This window comes from Balaenoptera musculus, chromosome 5 (genome assembly GCF_009873245.2).
Source record: "Balaenoptera musculus isolate JJ_BM4_2016_0621 chromosome 5, mBalMus1.pri.v3, whole genome shotgun sequence".
Lineage (NCBI taxonomy): Eukaryota > Metazoa > Chordata > Mammalia > Artiodactyla > Balaenopteridae > Balaenoptera > Balaenoptera musculus.
The window spans coordinates 24,866,888-24,890,114 of NC_045789.1; positions in this window are offsets into that span (position 1 = coordinate 24,866,888).

Consider the following 23,227-nt stretch of genomic DNA (forward strand, 5'->3'; position numbering starts at 1 on the left):
ATTTCAATAGGTAATCAATATAAAAACTATTTCTATTTGCCCAGGCTATTATAACAAAATACCACAGACCGGTGGCTTATAAGCAATAGGAATGTATTTCTTATCATTCTGGAGGCTGAACTCTGATATCAGGTTGCCAGCATGGTTGAGTGAGGGCTTTCTTCCAGGTCTTCGTATCCTCACATGATGGAACGGGTGAGGAAGCTCTATGGAGTCTCTTTAATAAAGGCACTAATCCCATTCATGAGGACTCCACCCTTCACATACCATTACATTGGGCATTAGGATTACAACATAGGAATTTAGGGAGTACACATTCAGACCATAGCTCTATTAATGAAATATTTTATATATTTTAGTTCTAAGTCTTTAAAATCTCCCTTTGGACAAGTCACAAAAGCCACATAAGGCTGGTGGTGACAATTGTGGGCAGCAGTGGTCAAGAGGTTGAAAGATTTTGGAGTCTGACAGTTCTGGATATAAATCCTGGTTCAATCATTTATTAACTATGAGTCATTGAAAACAAACATTCCACGTGCCAGTTCCAGCAACTATAAAATGGGAGTAATTTATAGCTCAACTATCTTTGTGAAGATTAGAAATAATATATAAAAAACATCTACTACAGCGCTGGGAACTCAGGAGCTAGTACTTCCTGAAGAAGCTGAAGTTTCAATGCTTCAAACATAATTTCTATTAAATGAAGATGCTATTACCATCATCACTTTTTCCCTTGGAAATTGCAGAAAAATTCTCTTAGCTTAACTTTCTTCACCAAGAAGCCAATTTTGTACTGTTACATGGAATGAAGGTCCTGACTGTGGACCATCTGGAAGGTGACCTTATTAGCACACAATACGAGAGATAATACTGTTGTCACTTACTGTTAAATACGCATTTATCATGAGGAAGCTCACCTTCATTACAGATCACAAGAAAAGTGACAGGAGGTATGTTTATTTTGGGGGTGTTATCTCTATCAAAAGGTAAACAATACCTTGGTAAAATAATACAGTTCATTCTGGAATATAGTAAAACATTTCTATGTGCTCTGAAAATTCATTTCCTCTTGTTCCAATTCACATTCATACCTCAATTATTTCAGTCTAGATAGATAAGCCTGATTCTTCTGGCCATTATTCTTAAGGATATCCTCAAGGATACCAATTCTGGGTTTCTTTGGAAAAAGACAGTGAATTTACATTTCTAGAAATGGTGGGAGAAGACTGGAGACAAAGAGGCTGAAGATTTAGTTTGAAAACATAATGGCAAAAGAAAGCACATTTTCTAGTCATACTTGAACAAACACCTGTTGACTTGGTCTACATTATAGAATGCTAACACAGTCAATAAAATTGAATATTTTATAATACCTTTTAAAGCTTGCAAAGTGTTCTCATGCTAATAATTAGGAACTTTCTCTTAGGAGAAAATAGAATTATAGAATCATAAGATTAATTGGAAATCTGAGCTATCCTATCTTCGTCACTTTATAGGTAAGAGTCAGAGAAATGGAGCGACGGATCCAGAAGCAAAGTGTTAGCTGGGGACAGAGAGGGAGTGTAAACCCGAGTAGTCTGACTCTTAATCCAGGACTCCTGTTAGGGTTCAGGGCAAGTCGCCCCCAAATATGCCAAAGTGGCATATTGATTATTTAGAACTAAAGTTTCTTAAGAAACAGCCAGTGCAAGAAAACTCTGACTCTCCTTTGTCCCCAGAAAGCAGGACATAAAACCTTCCATGTGAAAAATACCCTCCCTGCACCAGGAGGGTACAGAGACATCCTTATTACCAGAGACAGGGAATTCAGGGCCCAGAAGGTTGAGTAAACAAACTCTGCTTAGATTCTTCACTTATTAAGCACCCAAACCTAAGTTTCCTTGCCTTGTCAATTCCTTACAAATGTATTGTTTCTTTGTCTAAAAAAGTATAAAAGCTGCCTGCCTTGGTCACCGCTTAGGTCCTATATCTATGAGACCTCCATACGTACAAAATTAAATTTGATTTTCTCCTGTTAATCTTTCTTGTGTCAATTTAACTATCAGACCAGCCAAAAAAACCCCAAAAGCATAGGGGGAAATTTTCCCTCCCCCAACACCCCTAAGGAAAATGATACACAAGCTGGGGTGGGAGATAGTTGAGTAGAATAAAAAGGGTGTTTCTTGACACTTTATCCCTTTGGCTGAATGTGTTCACATATAATGAAGTAAAGAAAATAAAGTTACACTTTATTCTCCAGTACTAGAAAGCTTCAAACTGAGCTATGGAAATTATGGTCATTTTGAGGGGGAGGGGTGTGATTTATTCAAATAATTATTTCAAGGCTGTGCTTTATTTTGACTAGAGATGTCATTGTCATATTTTCAGTGTGACTTTCATTTTCAATTGTTTTGTTATTCATGGATCATGGGCGAAGAAAGACAAGTTGTTATTACTGAAGCATCTCTAGGAAATTCTTCTGGGCAATTAAGCAACCATTTCCTCCCTCGTGAATTGCTGTAAAGCCACAATGCTTAGCAAATGGATTAGATGAACACTGGTTAAGAAAATAACCAGCTGGCATTCTGGATGTCTCACAAGGAACATGTCCTTCTCTACGTTGTTACTTTATTCTGGGACTCACAGATTTATGAGTGACCTGTGAAGGGGTTGCAAAAGCCAGTCACACCTTGCTCTGAGATGAAGATATTGCTCAGTCTGGCTATAGGGATGCCCCTGTTGTCCCTCTGCCTGGGGTCCCATTGTGCTTCTTGTATACAGGGGTCATTCCAAGTTATAGGAAATTTATTTTTCCAAAGCAAATGACAAGTGACTGTAGAAGAGTTTCAATGCCTTAAAGCTAAGAAGTGGAGTACATTTAAAATAAAAATTAAGATGCATATAGGCTTCATTTTGTAATAACCTATAAGGGAAGAGAACCTGAAAAAGAAAAAATATAGATAGATAGATAGATAGATAGATAGATAGATAGATATCTGAATCACTATGCTGTACACCTGAAATTAACATGATATTGTAAATCAACTATACTTCAATAAAAAAAAAATTTTTTAAAACAGAAAAAAATTTTAAAAATAAAATAAAAATAAAATGTATATATGCTAAAAAGTATAAAAGGGAAAAGTTATATAGAGAAAACTCTTATTTAACTCTTAAGGCTGATTGAATGAAATGGAAGATTAAGTCTGGTGTCAGTGGTGGCTTTTTATCCTGCTGGTAGCAAAATCAAGGCTGATGTGGGTAGTCAAAGTAAAATAAATGCCCATAGGTCAACCAGCATTGCATGTCTTCACTAGGAAAATTAATGAGGTGGAAAAATGTTAAGGTTTCAGAAGAAATTTCTTCTTAGTTCCATAGGCACTCACCAAATTTCAGTTTTCTTATGCAATGGCATTGTCTCTATGAGCAGCTATTTCTTTCATTATTGTTGACAGTATCTCTCAGCCATATTCTCTATTTCATATCAATACTTCAGCAGTGCTTATTTGATCCCTTTTTGGGTTCTCTAGGTCATCTGCCAATCATATCCTCTTGATTAGTAGAATTAGAGTTGGTCAGAATTAGATTTTGTAGATGCACTATCCCTCCACAGCATTACTTTGTCTTTTTAAGCTATAAGACTGGATCACTAAGCCTCCTTGTTGATTTAGCCCTTCCCAAGATTCTGGGGCTCTTCTTGCCCCAGAGAGAAAGAGGAAACATAAGAATATCAATGTCAAGAGCCCTTTAGGGTCCGTACCAAGCCTCTCTGATTCTTTCACTAATTCTAGGTCCTGAGTGTGGCAAAGACTGGCTAACCTCTCAACAAAGCCCCGTTTTCCTCCTCCTGGACCCACAGCTAGACCACGTTCCCCATTATCTCTGGCTGGTGTTCTCTTTCCCAGCTGGCTTTGGCCACACCACTGAGTTATGTGTGATTGGAGTTTTGTGTGTCCCTTCCATCCCTGTCCCATGAAAGTCTCTTACTCATGATCCCTTCATTCAATTTCTCGTCCCTTGACTGCTTATGCAGACAGGCATGACAACCTTGAAATCTTCATGACAAAACTGACAGTCTTAAGATGGAAAGAGTATCTGTTTCTGAATCATTACTTGAAGGCGAGACACTCATCAATCAGTAACATTCATTTAAAACTTAAGTGAAAAATAAAGTTCAATGATGAAAAACCACTAATATCTGGTGCTTTATATATTACAGTGGCTATAAATGCCTTATATAAAACTGTGACATCCATACTCCTGCAATAAATTCCAGTCTTAATAGCATGGTTCCTGCCTTGCCCCTGTTTACTGACCCTAAATCTCAGTTGCTCTTTGGGGGCCCGCCTTCTTTCTCAGTCCTTCCAGAGAAGCTGAGCTGTGCTCTGGAAACGTTTCCATGTAACAGGTATTGGATAGACCTGCTGGTGTTAGAATCAGCTGGAACTAGGGTGTCTTCTTCTCACCCAGACACACGCTTCTGGAGTGCTATTAGCTCATTCAAGATTCTACTGTATACTCTGCCCTCTGGGTTCTTTTTTCCACATGCCCAACTCTAGAGACTGTTATAGCATCCCCAGCTCCAGGGATGACCATCTTCTTGTGGCCATGTAAGCACTTTACATTTTTAAGGTTTTCTTGCTGTGGGAGAAATAGATTCATGTTGTGCTTTAAAATTAAGCTGGCAGAATTACTTATTTTAACTAAAAAATAACATACACAAGTAAGTCTTTCATATAGTTTTCAAAATGGAAAAAAATTAAAATCTTTTAAGTGATGGAATAAATTATGATACACTGAATGAAATCAATAATACATTAATTTCAACAATACATTGAATTAAATAATCTGCATTTAATCACCATAAGATTAGTGAGGAGATTTCAGCTTCCTAAAACAAACGATTACAAAATTAAGTGAACGAACACAATTCTCTCTAATAAACATCATAATAAATAAAGTTTCCTATAACAAACATTTATGTTTCCAACATTACAGTTTGTGGCTAAGCCCCCCTGTCTGTGTACAAAGGCTCCTGGAACTGGTACCCTTGCTAGTCCAGATACATTGAATCTGGACTGACCTCATAAATGCTATAGAATGCAGCAGAAATGATGCTTTATAACTTCCAAGTCTAGGTCATAAGAAGCCTTACAGCATCTGCCTTGTTTTCTTGAAACACATGTGCTAGGAGAGGCCAATCACAAAGTAAGAAGTCTAAATACCAGGAGACCCTCTTTTCCTCTTATGTGAGGAAGCCCTTACCTGGCCATGTGTAAGAGCTAGTGGAGCGAGACAGCTGATCTTGGATCTCAGTTGAGGTGCCAGGCTTGTAAGTCATGGTGGACATCCAGCCCCAGCCATCTGCTGACTGCAACCACATGAGAAATGTGAGGCAAGAACTGCCCGACTGAGCCCAGTCAATGCAAGGAATCATGACAAATAATATAAACTGCTTCAAGCCACTGAGTTTTGAGGTGGTTTTGTTACACAGAATACAGGACAATGGTTCTTTTAAATTATGAAAGCAAACTTACAAATATAACACAGTTCTTTACCTTTTTCAGTACATGCTAGTGTATGTGTTCCTTCTCTCTACGTGAGCTCAGAATAAATTGGAAAAAGACAAAATAAAGCAGCAAATGGAGGCCAGTATATCACCATCAATATTCACAAAACCAAAGGTGGAGGTTCTGTGGGAGCCAAATGAATTTCATGACACTTAACAGCTAAATAGTTAGAACTGTGTACCCTTCCATGGGCAACTGGACCCGGGCAACTATCTCTACCTGGAGGGGAATTCCTGGGTAAGATTCACAGCACAGAAAACAGAAGCTAACTTGTGGGTAGGTTCACTTCCAAGAAGAACAAAAGGCATTTGTTCTTCCCTAATTACCAGTCAGATAAGTCACTTAGCTCATCTAGGGTGAGGTCAGTAAAAGGGCAAAGAGGGTCCAAGAGTAGCACCAATTTACTCTCCTCCACATGGGAAGGTATACTAGGAGGGGGGAAAAAGTTTCCCTCGATCAGAAGACAGATTTGACAAAAACTGGCTATGAAATAAGCATAGATATAACTGAAATTTTTGACATAAAAGTATGTGAATACTTTCTCATTGTCTCTATTTTCCCTTTAAGCTGAATAACGGCTAAATCAGTGCTTTACACTCTCAAAATCACCTGTGACAATTTCTTCACTGAAATTTTCTAGTTAAATACCTTTGAAATTTGCGCCTATGATTTTATTTATAATTTTATCCAATGCAACACCCAAGATCTGGGGCTCATCAATTTTGCTTGGAAAATTAGATTTTCCTAGGGCAAGGAGAATGTAAAATTTAACTAGGTGGTCCCGGGAATGGCACGAGTACAGATGATTTACTAGAGTCATTTAAGAAATTGAGACTCGGTATATATTTGTTCCCTAGATTGTAAGCTTCAAAAAATTATGTGAAAATTAAAATTTTGTGTCACTGACAACTGATCCAAATACAAATTAAACATTACCCAACAGTAAGTACATATCAATCTTTGTGGAGGAAGAAAGATGAGAATGATAAAAGCTTTTCAAGGATACCCTTAGCCTTGAAGATAGAACTAGGGCAGCTTCCATTTTACATATGTCCATGATTTATATGCATTTAAAGGAAGGGTACTGTCTCTGCTCTCAAAACCTTTGTATGGCAATTTTGTCCTTGATTTTCATCTTTATCACAGCTTTGATCAGCTCTTTACATTAACTAGCAAACTTCTTTCAAGCTGTAGTTTTTTTTAACGCACTGTAGGTTTATTTAACTTCCCAGAGCTGTCTTTTACTCAACAATATAGTTATATTTCATCACATAAATGAGTGCTCCGATAGTTCTCTCATTCCCTTATGGCGAACAGGAAATGTAACGTCACTGACACGGTTTGAAGTTAGAAAGGATAGTTAAGGACCAACTACTTACAGCTTGAGTATAACTTCTACTGCTCCCAGGCTAAGCATAAAAACAGATCAGTGAAAGCTTCTTCAGTGGTAGTTAAAAAAAAAAAAAACACTGAGTCGTGATGCCTGAACAGCTCTGGGATCTGGGAACAGGGATGAGAATGACTTTCTAGACTTTGGTACCACCATGGGCCAGATTATATGGTGATAAATGTCTTAGAAATGGTGAGATGGACAAATCAAACTACTGCCATGTGCAGACACATTGAACAGCAACCCAAGTCCTTGGGCAATGAACCCTGGAGGAGACACAGAGTTATTGTAAAAAGTCCATGAATTCTCACGTGTACTAAACACTTTCTGTATGCTAAATAATTAGAATGACACGCATGCATTTAACTTAAAAAAAATGTAGCTCCCTACTTGATTAATAAATACATTTATACCTTTTTACAGTTTTTAAAATGTATAATACCTTTTATATTATACTTTTTCTCAATCAAGGAATTCTAAAATCCAGCTGTGACAGGTAAGAATCTAGGAAACCATTTAATGTGAGGTAGGAAAAACAGTCTTCATACTTAAAAGGATTTACATTTTTCTTCCTAACTTTTAGCATACTGTTTATCCCCAACTCTTTCACATCCATAGAACAGGTTAACACTCTGTGCAACAAAAGCACATTTTTCTTCAGAGGGAGAATTGTGTGACCCAGCACCATTAAACTAGAAATGAAGGCTTTAAGGTGAAAAAGTTATCTTTACAATTCCAGGCCAACCAGGAACCAACCTGTGTGATTTCACTTGAGTCTGCAGGAAGGAGGTGTGTCTATTTGGGACAATCTGTAGGTGGAGGAAAAAAAAAAAAATGCATTAAGACTTCCAAGAGACCCTCAAGAATTGATTCGCACTCTTGGCTGCATCTTAGAATCACCTGGAGAGTTTTTAAAACTCTGGACACAGGCTGCACATGAGGTCAATTACATAGGAAGCCAGGGGTGGGGGGCTGAGAGAGGACAGAGAGCCAGGCGTCAGTCATTCTTACAGCTTCTGAGTGATTTCAGTGTGCTCCCAGGGCTGGCGTCGGCGGCTCTGAGGGTCCTACGGAGATTTCATCAGCTCCTCACATCACGTGGTGCCTGACAGACTCTGCTCAAACAGAAGCCAAGCTTAAAGATTTCACAACTGCAGCCTGTTACTCAATCATCTAGTCTCTCAAGAGACAGGATAACAGGATTTGTTGATTTGGCAAGAGGCGTTGGTATGGTCTCTGAGGAAATATTAAGCACATCTCACCATGTTTCCATAATCACTCTGCCTAGGCTTGATTTCAAACGTGTTCCCATTATTTTACCTTGAATCAGATATGGTGCACCTGATCTAAATCAGATTTAGAGCCTGATCTAAATCTGCTGCTACATGGACTATGGTTTTATTTTTAAGCCTTCTCTAACAAACTCATTGAACTATTGCATGACAATTGCCTGGAATTACCTCATTGTGTGTGTCTGGGGGGATTGTTTTTTCTCCTGTTTCCAGCAATTATTTCATTGGAGTACAACCCAATTGCCTGGAAAGGGTGGTAGAATCAAATTTCAATAAGTATTTAATGAGTACTCACTGTATGCAAGGCGTACTGTTATATGCACAGGAGAAAATGCATACTGTCATATGCATTGAATTACGGTGACAGGACTCTTCCTCTTAAGGAAGTCCCACTGTAATCAGGGTGACCAAAGAGCAAAATGTATAAGTCAGATAAAGTAAAATACATTGAAATGCATTCTCACTCGGTTTGTTTGTTTTTTTTAAATTATTATTTATTTATTTATTTTTGGCTGCGTCGGGTCTTCTTTGCTGCGCGCGGGCTTTCTCCAGTTTCGGCGAGCAGGGGCTACTCTTCTTTGCGGTGCACGGGCTTCTCACTGCAGTGGCTTCTTTTGCTGAAGAGCACGGGCTCTAGGCACGTGGGTTTCAGTAGTTGTGGCACAGGGACTTAGTTGCTCCACGGCATGTGGGACCTTCCTGCACCAGGGCTCGAACCCGTGTTCCCTACATTGGCAGGCGGATTCTTAACCACTGCGCCACCAGGGAAGCCCTTCTCATTCGTTTAATAAAGACATTTTGTGAAAAGAAAAGGGTAACTTCTGTATAAAGGAGGAAGAAACAGGACACAAGTTATGGTGACAACTGAACTTAGTCATTTAAACACTAAGTTTTTTCTGATTTATGAATATACATTGAAAAAAGTTGGAAATATAGAAGGTGTAAAGAAGAGAAATAAAATATTACTAGTAATCCCACAATCCAGATAAAACAGATTAATTTATATACATGACTATGTATATACGTATGTGTGAGTGTACATTGTTATATATATGTTTACATATCATATATGCAGGTATACATACATTACACATTGGTATATGTTTATATATATACATATGTGCATATATATAGTATATTTGAATGCATACTTTTTGTGTGTTATATATACATACATACTCATTTATATATGTACCTAAATATTGATGCATTGCACATTCATATACACTACAGCCGTATTTGAGAGGAGCTGAATAATGACACCCGTCTTCCTTGCCCAGGTACTTAAATCAGTTGAGAAATAAAGAATAGAAGGTGAAGGCTATAATAATTCTACTGCTGATAAAGACTAAGTCGGAGAACATAGCTTTGTGTGATAAACCAAAGGGCCAGCTAATTGAAGTCCAAAATTCTGCACTTATGCACTCGACCACAGGAAATTTTGGACCTGGGGAGACCAAGTTCCACTAGTGGATGACTTGGCCCTTGAGGAGCAGAGTAGAATTTAAATCCCTGTAAGTAGGATGGCTCTCAAAAAGGAGAAAAATATGAGCCAAGTTTAGTCTTTATAAATGTACAGATATATGTAATTATTATGTAATATATATGTAATGACATTACATATACTATTCTGTAACATATGTGTAGTTACAAATGTATATGATGTAGAGATTCAACCTAGTACAAAATACATTCTCAAGAAGTTAGCCATTATTATTCTAATTTTCAAGCCAAATTATGTCTAGCTATGTTGTCCTATACAGGTTATCAGAAATTTTGCAATGAGATTAAATGGTAACAGTATAATACTCCAATAATAAAATGCATAAAGACTTATTCATAAAATTCCAACAATAAAGATGCCTTAACTTTACCCCTAAGCCCTCTGCCAATATTAAATTTCTAGGGAGAAATTAAAGTTCAAAGAATAAATACTCTTGCAAGTTAAATCCAAAGGAAATAAGGCTCAAAATCAAATCCCTTTGACTTAAAAAAATAAAAAGTCCAAAAGTCATCCTTCCCAATTTGTAATTCTTCTCAGTTCTGTCAGAGGAGTTCACCACAAATGAGCAGAGTTGGTTTTTGTTTTATTTATTTTTTCTCATCAACTACAACCTGGGAAGGGTGTGGATCTTTTAGGGCCTCAGAAATTCTTAGCTCAGTGTCAAGACACATCATTCTCACTCTAAAAGGACCCTTTAAAATAAGACTCAAAAAGTAACCCTAATTCTCCTCTTAGAAAAGGATTTCACCTTAGAGCCACATTTGTTTCAGCTGAAAAAACACCCTCAAAATTTCTCAACTGTAGCTGCTATTGAGGCTGTTGTGAAGCAGGTGCCCAGTGGGGGCAGGTGTCCCAGCCATATGGTCCTCTGATGTCCAGACAATCTCCTTCTTCTCTTCCATCCCATAAATCCCCTGGTTGCTGTGATACCCTCATGCTCAGCTACAATAATTGTTTTGAAACTTGCCCAAACGTCCTTTTCTATTTTCATTTTCTATATTGAGCTTTTGGACCAGACACGCAATTAAAGGTCAAGTCCTCCACAGTCTCAACCTGTACCGTGAAGGCAGAATGGAACACGACCTCCTTTCTAGCTAGAAGGTCCCTGGTATTCTGTGTCTCACGCGTAACTTTGCTGACAGGCCATGTATATGCAGGTAAGAGTCCACTTTAGCCTGGCCAGTGATGGCAGGCCAAGCTGTGTCTGCACCACTATCAACTACAGCCGCCTACAGTCTGAGGCCTTAGCACCTGCTGAAGGCATAGCTCTTGAGATCCTCACGTTGCACTACAAGTTTAAGGTCAAACTGCAGCAAAATGTACTCTGAGGCCATCTGTGCTGGCTAAAGGCCCACGCCTTTGGCCCTGTCTCCACAGAAATTCTTTTAGAGTCAGAACCACAACAAGTTGCAGGCACCTGGCAAAGCCCAAAATACCTAGTGACAAATGCTTCTGGACTCTTAGCTGCTGTCAGCAGTTCAAAGCTAGCTTTGCAAGGGAAAAACCTACCTCTGGCCTAGTATAAACTCTACCAGCCAGCAATGTCAAAATTCCCTGCCTCCTAGACATTAAAGACTAGGGTCGCATCAGAAGTTTCTTCCACAGGAAATTTGCTTTCCAAACTCTTCTTATCTGCTTTCTCAATGTTCTCAGTCATCAAATATGGGGTTCAAATAAATAAACATATATAAAGTTTAAATATATACATATATTTAAATATTTACCTATATCACAGAATACACATTTCTCACAGTATGAGCTAAAATTAGTAACATAAATAAAATAAAAGAAATATTTGATATATATATATGTTTTTCTTTTATATGTCTTGTATTTGTTTTATTTATTAAACTTTATTAAATTGAATATAATACCCAATTTAGTAAAATACATACAATACATATATGTTTAACTCAATATTTTAATAAATAAAACAAATACCTGATATATATTTAAAAGACATATATATATATCAGGTATTTATTTTATTTATTTTACAAAATTGAGATCATACTATATAGAGAATTATGTACTCTGTGTTCATACATCAAAAGTACTTTAAAAAATCTTTCCTAATATCATTATTTCAGTGAAAAAAATCAAAATATTTTAGATCACAATACCCCATGAACGTGGTGAAAACACCAAATAACATAGTAAAGCTTGATGAAAGGGTACAGGCTCTTCCCCAGCCTCCAGTTTGGCTATATACAGGCAACCATGTTTAATTCTTTCAGCTATTTCTTTTAGTTATTTTTAATTGAGATAAAATTGATATATAATATTATATTAGTTTTAGTTATACATGATTGGCTATTCATATATATTGTGAAATGATCACCACAATAAGTCTAGTTAACATCTGTCACCTCACATAGTTACAATTTTTTGTTTTCTTATGATAAGAAGCTTTCATTAGCAATTTAATTAAATTGCTACTCTCTTAGCAATTTTCAAATATACAATACAGTATTATTAACTATAGTCACCATGCTATACATTACATCCGGGACTTATTTGTTTTATAACTGGAAGTTTGTGACTTTTGGTTCTTAGCTGATTCTTTTTGTTTTTTTCCATATCTCTGAATGCTGTCTTGTACTGCTATTATTCAATTATTCAATTTTAGAAATTATTTATTTACTCTTTTGTCTCTTAAACCACCAACTTCCTAGTATAGTTAAATCACTCTATTTAATTAAATCAATAAACTATGTAAATGTAGCTTACTTGAAAGCCAAATAGTTTATTCTTTGGAGCTTTTTCATTTATCAAGAGTTTCTAATTTCCTTTTTTGTCCACTATGTCTCTTTATGCAAACATTGTATTTAAACTGTTTAGCTTATCAGACATTCTACAGAGTGTTTGTTTTACTGACTTTCCCCTGGGACACTCTTTCCCTTACTGTCATCTGGACAAGTCACTTTTTAGGATAGCTTTGAGGTGGTCATCCTGGGATTTCATCTTGGGAAGGAGGTCTTTCCTGGAACTTATCTTTGCCTTTCTTGAATTACTTAGTTGTCTTGCTAGAGCAAAGAGTGTGTGGGAAGTGATATTTCTAAAAACTTGTGTCTAAACATGTGCTTATTCCAAACATTTGACTGAATATTTGTCTAGACATAGAATTCTCATCCTGCATCTGCTTCTTTCAGATCTCTGAAAGCTTTGCTCCATGACTATCTTGCATCAGTGTTATTGCTGAGAAGGCTGGTACCAATTTGATCACTCCCCTGTCGATGACATATCTATTTCCCTCTGGAAATTATTAGGACCTTGTCTTTTTTTCTTCCTTTGGTACCAAAATTACACAAATACTTGTCTAGAAAACAGACTTCTTCATACATTTATTTGTCATTTAGAAGGTGGTTTCAATCTGGAGACTTATGTCCTTCAACTCCAGCAAATTCTCTTGAATTGATTCTGTGATATTCTATAACCTTCTCTTTTCTTCTCTCATTATAAATTGCTATCAATCAAATCAATATTGATTCTTTGTTATTCAATAAACAATTTTAAAAATGAGGTACAGTTGCTTGGTTTGGATTCTCAATCACCTTGGGTCTCATAGAAATAAACTCCTAACTGTTCCTTGAGGGTTGAATTTTCAGACCTTCTCTTAGGCAAGATCACAGAACCAGCAGCTGGATTTCTCCGAGAGATCATGTGGAGACAAACCCCTTTATTTTATGGGTGTAAACATCTGGATAAATAGGTACGTTTTCCAAGATCTTATAGCCAGTTAGTGGCAGAGCCTGGATTAGACCGAATGATTCTCATTTCCTAGCTGGGTTCTTTTTCCATTGCATAATATTTTTCTTGACTGTCACAACTCAGTGGCTTGAAGCAGAAATTCACATATCTTAAGTTCAAACATGATGTGTATGGTTTCCAAAGGAAAGTCTAGGGACTGTAATAAAAACTTACAAACAAAGAGTGGAGAAGGGCTACTGAGATGGCAAAAACTGAAGATATCCCTCAGAGAAGTGAGTTTTCACTTACCTTCCTGCCATTGGTCACTGCTGACCAGACCTTCTGCAACTGCTGATGAAGTCATTTGCTAAGATACACAGTGGTCATAGTATGTATTTAATATTTAAACATAACATTGCTTTCTTGGAAATTATTATCAAAGAAGTATTTAAATTATGTAAAATTTTTAATGCATGTCAAAAATCTGTAGTAGAACAAGGGCCTTAGAATAAGCATGAAGACTGAATTGTGGTGTTAAAGAAAACCCAAAATCGAGCCACAGTCTGAGTATCCAACCACCCACTGCCTTGTAACCCAAACTTAAACTGTCCTGATTTCCCTGAAATGCTGACTCTGATCTCGACCAAAACTCAAGCTTTCTTTCAAGCAGCTTCCTAGCCAATCAGCTACAAACAAGCTTATGCAGTGCTACTACCCTAAAAGGAATGTAAGCTTCCAGTAACCAATCACGATAGAAAACAACGTACTTCCTCATTCACGCTTTGTAAACTGAGCTGTAACGGCTGAGAGCATAGCACTTTTGGTTTGGAGTCTCCCTGTTTGCCAACAGTTTTTTTCTTGTTCAATAAAATATTCATATCAACTAAACCTCTCCAAATTTTCTTTTGACAGTTTCTACTCTACCCACTAGGTATGCCACTACGGACAAGTCAGTTAAACTCTGTGAGTTTCCTCATTAGTAAAATGTGGAATTGATGATAAGATTTATTAGAATATTCTAAATATTGGGTGAAATTATACATAAAAATGAACTAGCATAGTGACTGGTACATGAGACACACTCATAAAAATTTGTTAAATCAATGAATGTTAGCTTATGTTGTTTGTCATACGAACTTCCCATAAGATTTCTTGTGCATATAATTATTTGATAAATATGTCCAGTAAATGTTAAAGGGTCTGGGGAACTTTGTTTTCATGCAAAGTTGCTGACAAGTAGTATTACTTCAGTTGACTTGCTTATAAGCTAGTAAGAAAAAAAGTTGCAAATGACTAATTGAAACTGAGAGAATAATTTAGGGTATATGTCATTTTTGATATTGTAAGGTTAGAACATTTTGCACTAGGCTAGAGTGGTGTCTTCACTGAATAAAAATGATTTTTTCTCCAATTATATATTCACAAGATTGTGGAATGTATATATACTCAAAACATACTGTAATAAATGTTCATCAGTGATAAAGACAAATGTTTAAATGTGTGATGTAGGTGCTGCTCAATATTCATTCAAAAAATTCATTCAACTGATCATTCGTTCAACTCATTCGTTCATTTACTGATTGCATTTTATTGAGTTTCAAATCAGTAATACTGAGACTCTGAAGAGAAAGTCATTGCCCCGACGCTAGCAGTCTTACCTCCAATACCTAATTCATTTGGAAAAATAAGGAAGAGTACAGGAAATTAGAACAGAAGGAGGTGAACGTTCCTTGCTGTTGCTGTGTACTTAGATTAGTCCCTCCGCTTCTAAGAACTATATAGCAAGGATATAAACCAGCACTGTCCAATAGAAATAAGATACAAACCACGTGTGTAATTTCAAATGCTCTAGTAGCCACGTTAAAACAAGTAAAAAGAAATAGGTGAAATTAATTTTAATAATATATCTTAACCTCATCTTTTCAAAATATTACCAAGTCAACATGTAACTGATACTAAGGTTATTAATGAGATTATTTATATTCTTTTTTTATACCAAGTCTTTGATATCTGATGTGTATTTTGCACTTACGATGTACCTCAATTTGGACTAGCCATATTTCAAGTGCTCAGCAGGCTTATGTGAGTAGTGGCTACCATATTAGTGCAGATTATAGACGGGGTTTGGGATGTGGACATATCTTTTTGGAGGTCATCATTTCAACCCACTACATTGTCTTAGAGCCTCTAGAAGGAATGCAGCTCCACTAACACCTTGATTTTAACCCAGTGATACCCATTTTGAACTTCTGACCTCCAATATTGATACTGTAAGAGAATAAATTTGTCTTATTTTAAGTAAGTCTGCGGTAATGTGTAGTAATGTGGTAATATGTGTAGCCATGTGAAACTACTAGAATTTATCTCAAATCCTGTTTCCTCTAGCCAGTGGTCTCTTATTGAAACCACTGAGTGAGAAGCACATTAATAATCTACTAGTAGGAAAGACGTGAAGGTATCCTCCTGATGAATGAAATTCTGGTTTGGAGCTAGAGAACAAAGTAAGAGTTCTAAAATCAAGTAATTGATTCAGGAATGATAATAATCCCAGACACTTGTAGTAAAAGTTGCAGCATAGTCTGGACTAAAGGTCGGTTAGTCAGTATATTGTGTCTTCTGATAGATTTCTGTATCCAGCCATTATTATGCTAAGGCAGAAAATAGCCCAAGTCTGAAGCTTTCTGAAGAACGGCACCAGTGAATTTGATTAATTAGGGGAATTACATGGGAAAGAAAGGACAGGAGAAAAAGAGGAAGGGAGGAAGGAAGGAAGGAAGGAAGGAAGAGAAGCTGGATCTGTGAAAATTCAGAATTCATCAGAATAGTAACCCAAAGATCAAGTAGCTATGTCACATGATCCCAAGCCTGCTAAATAATGAGAAGCAGTGTGGACCTGGGATCATATGATATCAAACATTTAAGCCTATAAGACAGCATTAAAATAAAGAACATGTAGGTGGTACTTTCTAGAAAAGTAAGCTAGGCCTCATTTGTAGTGTTTTTAATATCAGTATCAGATGGGTTGCTTAATTCATTTTTTGTTGAAAATAGTGTAACAAAACTCCTTGGGATACACATTTTCTGGGTACTTTCTGTGTTGATAAATGTCCTAGTGTCAATTACTACAGAAAGTATATTAAAATAATAGAGTTTAAGGTATAATTAAGAATTTGCAATAGGAATCTAAGACAATTAATAAGACCCTAGAACTCATTATTAAACAAAATATCTACTCTTTTTCAGATTGTGGGGAACGTTAGGTTAGAGACAAAAGATAAGAAAGAACTTGGTGTTCCTATTGTCACTTGGTAATTGTTGAGAGTTACCAAGCAAGAGAGCAGAAAGGACATCATCAGATGGGGCAAGCCAATGGGCCATTCTAAGGGGAGGCCAAATAAACAGAAAGAGATTCAAAGGAATTTATTGTCAATAGATCTCTAATAATCCATAAAATGATATGCAAAGAAACAAAACTGTGGACAGAATTACCATTAGTATATATAGTAATTGTTTTGAGGGAATAAAATATTTTAAGGTAAAATAAAATTAATTTGTGCATCTTGAAAATACCATTTTTACTATATAAAACATAAAGAAATGAACATAAGTTTTCTCTAATAAGCTTCTTTCTAAAGTGGAAATAAAATTGGATTAAGATTTTTACCTTATGAAATGTTTAAAGACAAAGTGTTTACATATTGATATTCATTGGCTACTCCCCAAAATACTCTTTAAAAGCTTCCTAAGATAAAGATTAGAATGTCCAACTCTGTCTTTCCTGACTTTGATTACCAAAAATACATAAGCTTGCTATATAGCAGTGACAATTTTTACAACCTCAGTATATTTCAATTAGGAGCACAGAGTGTAAAAGAAGAAAACTTTAGTCCCATTTATTGTGATGCAAATAAACCATTGGATACAAGCAAGGTTTATAAGAAGATGTTGTTATAGCACATATTGTCTGGTGTATTTTGTTGCACAAGCATCAGTATTCTTCAGATGTGATTTGGGGAGATGTTTTCAAATTTGTCAGAGCATCCTAAATTTGTCTCTTGGTAAGACTGATCCAATAATAGTCTATTTCTGCCACAACTCAGCTCTTTATTGCAAAGACAAATCCATTCAATTTATTTACACAAGTGTCAGCATGGGCATATAGAAGGCAGAAATGGAAAATTCCATCTCTCATTCATTGTAGCAACAAAAGCTGTGGACTCTTCACCTTTCTTTTTATATCAAGGTAAATACATATTTTTCTGTTTTTTTTCTTCCAGTATTCTTAGAATTTTACCACATTTTCCACTTCTAAAGATAGAAATTTATTTTGTCTTGGTATTTCCCTAATTGAACTATTTATGGCAACATATACATAGTTTCTTCATTTCTTCTATGAATATCAGTTCATTTAGTTTTCAGCTGATTGACTGAGGTGGATAGAATAATGGCTACTGACACAGGTTTAGACAGAGATAAGTAAATTGCCTGAAATAGTAGGCAGGAATTTCAGGATTTAAATCTGTATCTGGCTAACTCCAAAGCCATCTACTTTCTATTAAATGCTGATGAGTTTACCTCCATTGCAATTGTCCTTCGTTTCTTACAATCATTGAAGTTTAGATGAAAATCTTTGTTTATTGAAGAAATTTACTTTCACCTCAAATATTTCAAAATTCCTGAGTATAATATACCCTACAGTTATATTTTATAGTTCTTATAGTCTTGCGTAGTGCCTATGATTAAACTCAACACGTTATCTTTTTCTTCTAGCCAGTGGGAACTGAGAATGGCCATAACATTGAGAAAAAGAGTATTTAAACTGTGGTGAGAATGGACTATATTTTCATCATTTGGTAACTTTCATTAAATCAGAAATATGGAAATGCTTTCATACGATATCATGTCTACTGAAGCCAATTATCTTGGTCTTCAAAATAAGTTATGACAATGTCAATGCTTAAGGCATTTTCAAAATTATTATTATTTGTTTATTCATCTCCTTCCTTCTCTCTTTTTCTGACTGTCCATAAATTGTGACAGGCTGCCTTCTCAACTTTTTGATTTAAATGCTCACTAACTTATGTGGGAAAATTAAAATGTTTCCAATAAGGAAGCCAATTTATTAGGTAAAGCATGCCATCTTGTTTTTGAAATTCCACAAAAATGGGAACACTAATTACAACTTAATCCATTGTGGCCTTAACGGAAGAGAGTATTTTCTGTCAAAGAAAACTGTTTCCCAGTCACTACAGGAATTCAGTCTTCTACCCTAAATTTGTCTCTACTATTTAATGTTTTGAGCTCTAAGCAATGTGTTGGAACAAATAGCAGAAGAGGTGATTTTTGTTCAAATACTTTCAGGAAAATGATTAAGCATAATTTGGAAAGGAAAGGAATCTATGCTGTTGAAAAGGCCGAGGTTGCTTTTGCACAATTATATAGTCTGAGCAATTTAAATGGAGAGACCATTTGTCAAAAAGTCAACATTTGGCATGCTTAAACATTTCCTATTAAGTCTGGTTAACCCTATTAACTACTTCAATGGAAATAAAAACCACCTATGTTCACATGAAGCCAAGAAAAGTGAGAGTCATTCTACATAAAAGGTCCTTTGAATGCATTGGTGCCTTAAACCTTTTACATAATTGAAAATAATTAGGCCTGCCCAAGAAGTCATTGTCATAATACAAATTTGGCTGGAAACTAATGAAATCAGCTGTGCATTGTATAACTATTTAATTTATTTTTTATTTGATTAATTGACAAATCAAACAAATTACAGAGATGAGAAAATTGACTTTAAAATTTTACATTAACATATGCCCTGAAGTCTTTCTTAAAAGTCCATTATGGTATAAAATATATCTATTGAAATGAAAGATATTAAGTAGACAACTTACCCTTCACAGTGGGTGCTGTTTGCCTAAAAAACAAAAATGTGTGACTTAGAACTGAATGTCCGATCCACAAATCCAGAGGGATTATCAGGTGAGAGGCATTTCCGATTTTAAAGATGGTATTATTATAAATAAGTCACAAGCATATATTTTAGCAAATAAATTATCTCACACACTAAATGGCAATCCCATTTAAGGTGCTGAGGATAAGGGTGAAGTCCTCTATAGCATGAGCCCTATAATGCTGCTTAATAAAAGCAATCAATGAATTGGAATCGAGACCTGCTGTAATATGTGGATTGATTAAACTGGGCTGCAGGTTAATCAATGCAACTGAAAACATCCTGGAGTGATTATTTGAATATATGTACAACAAAGAAATCTGGTCGAATGCCAATAGGTGCATAGGCAGTATGGTGCTATTTTAAAAGCAAGCAAAGAAATAGGCTGGATGTCACGGGATACAGCCCATAGGTAATTTACCTGGCTTGGGAAAGGAGTAACACAGAAGAAGTCCAGCTAATAAGGTAGAAGAAATTATAGGGTTACATAATTGTCATTTTGCACCCCCTAATGATATTACTGATCCAGGTACGATTGATCACCTAAAACAATGAGGTGAGTGATTGATGGGGGAACATGAAAAATTGCACATATAACCCTTTTGTGAATATCTCTGGCTTGCAAAGGGGGAAAATTACTTTACAACAAAACAACCGGTCTGTCAGTCCCTCAGTCCAATGTTTAATCTTAGCAACACCCATGGCTGCTCAACCAGAAAATAAGTTTTCTGCTGTGATACAATGTAGTATTCAGTATCACTTATTATGTATACTTACCCCCAAAATAGTTCTAATTTCTGGTTTGTAGGAATCACAGGGGATGGAGAAAGAAGCTAGACAATGAGAGAGTTTAGAAAACTCTCATTGTGAAAGGCTGGGCAGGATATGGCAGTGCTTTCATCTTTGCTTCTGGAAAATTTTTGGAAATTTTGGAAAATTCTTGGAAAAAACAAACAGTGAGGTTTTGAAGATATTGACATTACAGAACCATTTAATCTGAAGTAAAGAGTTTCTTCAAGACCTATCGTACCTCAACTCCCTCATTTTACAGATAAGCAAAGCTAAGTTCAAAGGTTACCGAAGCTAGTAATAACCAATCAGCATTAGTATTATACCTAAGCCTAGTGCTTTTTGCACAGCTTTATGTGATTCTCCAGGGGCGTGGTGGTACCTCACCAAGTACTATGTTCTCCACCACTACAGAGGTTGCAGAGAAAGCTGAAGGAAAATTTGCAAATAATGCTACAGAGAAAATTAAACAGCAAACTTGTGCCTGCATTAGGTGAACATCTTTAAGGTCTTCTCTGAGAGTGCATAGTTTTATGAGTAATTCACAGCTGGATCTAGCAAAGTTTAGAAGAGTAATTTAGGAATCCCATCCCCATGTGTACTCTTACTCTTAGGAGTAATTTTTGCACAGGGAGTAATTTTAAGAAATGGCTGACCACCATGGACAATTTCATGAAATGGGGAACTTCTTTTAGCTCCTTGGGAATGGATAGAGAAAGCATTACTATTGTTTATTTTTCATTATCTTCTGATAATAGTCACATAGAAAAATGCATGTCTACTCTGCTGTCAAACTCAACTATGTAATCACTTCACCTGTACTTTTTTATGAAGAAAAAGAAATATCACATTCAAAATATTTGCAAGTAATCTATAACACAGCAGCTACACATCGTGCTTAGGTAAAACGGCAAAATGGATATTAGTAATCATTGCACTCACTTCTGCAATGACCTTTGTAACTGCTTTGTACTAATGCATGCTGGGTAGCTCTCCTTCCCAAATGGAGTTAAAACAAAAGGTCCCAGGTCAACATATTCCTCATCAGGCTAATGAGAATCAGTAGCAAAGCTGTGTCGTGTGTGGTTTTAAAATGGTTTTAACAGATTAGCTCTTGAGTTTCCGCATGAGAAGATTATAGCCTTTTAAAGCAAACTGTTGTAAGACATGGCCTTTTAAACCATGCTGGTAAATCAATAGCCCAACAATTTTATTCTCTGTCTTTCACTCCAAGTGTATTGAAGATCTGTCCTCAAGAAAGGGCTCTCAGAGAAGTGGTTCTTATACTCATGGAGTAGAGGAGTGTAGTACTGATCTGTTTGTTTATTAAGAGAAGGAATAGAGCCTAAGAAATTTGGGTATAGGCGTACATTTCATTTTCTGCACCCAGCAAAATGGAACAGAATAAGCTAAATAAAACCACAAACCACAACCACAATAAAACTTATTTTCGACATTAACTATATTCCTCTCATTTTGTTATGCTATAATTGTGATACAGTTCCCATAGGTGAAATGCTATTAAACAATAACATTTTTCTAAAAAAGGCAACCAGGGCAGGAAAAAAGAAAGCCAAAAACATGAGTATTCTACAGTCAGAGACTGAATAGATTTCTGCCCTACTTCCCTTTACAAACCCAGTACAGTAATGCACCACACTCAGAACAAAGAACAATATTGGAGTTTAAGCCTTTTGAATTGTAGATCCTACTCTGCCACTTATTTAAAATGAGACTACTAGCAATTTGTTGTTTTTATTTTCAAAGTCATCCTGATCATATATATAATGATAATTCCTATTTAATATCTATCTCTAATGTACTAAGAACATGTCGTTTGTTATTCCATTTAATGCTCACTACTACTCCATGACATAGAAATTATCTTCGTTTAACAGATGAGGAATCTGAGATTTTGCTTTGGCAAAGTATCCTTGTTCACACAGTGGGAAAGTGGAAAATCGGGATTTGACTTCAAGACTATCTGACTCCAAAGTTTATGTTATTTTCTCTATACCACAGTCTTATTTCCTTAAGAAATTAGATGAGGAGTAGTAAATAAATGGGCTAGATTCTACTTTATTTTAACTCTTAAGAAAGTGTCAATATTGTTTACTTTGTATTTTAAGATCTTAGCATTATATAAATTAATACCTTAGACTATATTTGAAATAAAGTGAGAAAGAACTTACTAAATAGGTTGTATGGAATTTTAAATAAACAAAACATCTTCTCCAAATCTTTGATATTCATTTATACTATAAAAATATTCTTCCATCACAGTAATGTTAGCTTAGGTCTATTCCCTAGGTGTAGTCAAGTGCTCTAATCAGTACTCACTCCAGGGAAGGTTAGCTAGTATTTCATCAAAAGGATGTATTCCAGATGTGGCCAACACAAGGTTCAGCTCTATTTATGAATGTTCAATATCGCAATTTTCTTAAGTTGTGGAACAGATGTTAGAGATTATGTTTCTTTGGTGAAATGAATGGTGTTGACGAACTGTGGATAGGCTGAAACACCGCAGAGGAAGGTGCGTGGATAAGATACAAGAATCTAGACTAGCCTTCATCCCTGACCCAGACAATTGACTACCTTGATCTCACTCCTTAATGGTCCTGTGTTTAGCCAGTAGATTTTTGATCACATGACTCAGATTAATACAGTTAGCTGGAATATGGTCACATTTGCCTTGAGGTAAACTTTTTATGTCAAGTTTTTGTCAGGACCCCCAAGGGACTCTTTAGGCATACAAAAGGGCTCGTGTCCTTGTTTCATACCTGCTGGCAACTAAATATGTGTGACAGAAGTCAGTCTGAGACTTGCTTTTATTTTAACGATGCAGGGGAAGGAAAGATATATTTTCTCACCCACCTCTAACTATTAGAAGTCACTAATATTTATCAAAAGGAATCTAATAGTTGTAGGTGCACAATTTGGCTTAGATCAGTTCAAGACAAATATTATTCATCTCCATGTATTATATGAGCATCAACTCTCCCATTACCTGGAATGATTGTTATTCCTTCACCATTATCACCTTCCTACCACCAA